Source organism: Sebastes fasciatus, chromosome 6 (genome assembly GCF_043250625.1).
Source record: "Sebastes fasciatus isolate fSebFas1 chromosome 6, fSebFas1.pri, whole genome shotgun sequence".
Classification (NCBI taxonomy): domain Eukaryota; kingdom Metazoa; phylum Chordata; class Actinopteri; order Perciformes; family Sebastidae; genus Sebastes; species Sebastes fasciatus.
The window spans coordinates 37,756,801-37,758,543 of record NC_133800.1 but is presented as its reverse complement, the minus strand read 5'-3'; the positions used below and the strand labels follow the sequence as shown (position 1 = coordinate 37,758,543).

The window sequence follows — 1,743 nt, the reverse complement described above, 5'->3', positions numbered from 1 at the left end:
AACAACATGTTCACAACATGTTCACAACATGTAAACAACATGTAAACAACATGTTCACAACATGTTCACAACATGTAAACAACATGTAAACAACATGTAAACAACATGTTCACAACATGTTCACAACATGTAAACAACATGTAAACAACATGTTCACAACATGTTCACAACATGTAAACAACATGTAAACAACATGTAAACAACATGTTCACAACATGTTCACAACATGTAAACAACATGTAAACAACATGTAAACAACATGTTCACAACATGTAAACAACATGTTCACAACATGTAAACAACATTCAGCCTGTCGCTGTGTGATGACGTCATCCCGCCGCCGGAGGGCGCAGACTCGGAGCGTCACTCAGACACCGAGCCGGACCGGAGCTGAACGGAACCGGAGCCGGTAATGTTTCCACAGTGTTGTCAAACGTTCACACACAGAACCAGAACCAGAACCAGAACACACACCGGGGATTCTGGGTAATACAGATAGCAGCGGAGCTAACGGAGCTAACAGCTAGCTCGGTTAGCTGCTAGCTGCAGCTAGCAGGGGGGAGGAGGGGGGGGCTATTACACAACCAACAGCTGACTGGGTCCGGTGGGTCCCGGTGGGTCCCGGTGGGTCCGGTGGGTCCCGGTGGGTCCGGTGGGTCCCGGTGGGTCCGGTGGGTCCCGGGACCAGTCAGCTGGTTCTGGAGGTTCCAGCTTCAGTTCAAACTGTTGATTTACAGTTTAACACTCACCGATCAATAATCACCAATATACTGAATAATAACAATAATAATATATCACATCAGACCTCCTCTCTCCTCTCCTCTCCTCTCTCCTCTCCTCCTCTCCTCTCCTCCTCTCTCCTCTCCTCTCCTCTCCTCTCCTCTCTCCCTCTCCTCTCCTCTCTCCTCTCCTCTCCTCTCCTCTCCTCTCTCCTCTCCTCTTCTCTCTCCTCTTCCTCCTCTCCTCTTCCTCCTCTCCTCTCCTCTCCTCTCCTCTACTCTCCTCTCCTCTCCTCTTCCTCCTCTCCTCTTCCTCCTCTCCTCTCCTCTCCTCTCCTCTCCTCTCCTCTCCTCTCCTCTTCCTCCTCTCCTCTTCCTCCTCCTCTCTCCTCTCCTCTCCTCTCCTCTCCTCTCCTCTCCTCTCCTCTCCTCTCCTCTCCTCTCCTCTCTCCTCTCCTCTCCTCTCCTCTCCTCTCCTCTACTCTCCTCTCCTCTCCTCTTCCTCCTCTCCTCTTCCTCCTCTCCTCTCCTCTCCTCTCCTCTTCCTCCTCTCCTCTTCCTCCTCTCCTCTCCTCTCCTCTCTCCTCTCCTCTCCTCTCTCTCCTCTCTCCTCTCCTCTCTCTCCTCTCTCCTCTCTCCTCTCCTCGCCTCTCCTCTTCCTCCTCTCCTCTTCCTCCTCTCCTCTCCTCTCCTCTCCTCTCCTCTCCTCTCCTCTTCCTCCTCTCCTCTTCCTCCTCTCCTCTCCTCTCCTCTTCTCCTCTCCTCTCCTCTCTCTCCTCTCTCCTCTCCTCTCTCTCCTCTCTCCTCTCTCCTCTCCTCGCCTCTCCTCTTCCTCCTCTCATCTTCCTCCTCTCCTCTCCTCTTCCTCCTCTCCTCTCTCCTCTCCTCTCCTCTTCCTCCTCTCCTCTCCTCTTCTCCTCCTCTTCCTCCTCTTCTCCTCCTCTTCCTCCTCTCCTCCTCTCCTCTTCTCTCTCCTCTTCCCTCCTCTCCTCTCCTCTCCTCTCTCCTCTCCTCTCCTCTCCTC

At 53.0% G+C, this 1,743-nt stretch overlaps 1 long non-coding RNA gene across 1 annotated transcript in view; it reads left to right on the top strand.

Moving 5' to 3' along the window:
• Window positions 1–336: 336 nt before the first annotated feature.
• Window positions 337–1,743, top strand: part of LOC141770234 (uncharacterized) — a 17,258-nt gene continuing 15,851 nt past the window's right edge. The window contains exon 1 of the long non-coding RNA XR_012594472.1: window positions 337–409. This is a non-coding gene — a long non-coding RNA (uncharacterized LOC141770234). The remainder of the gene's footprint in view (window positions 410–1,743) is intronic.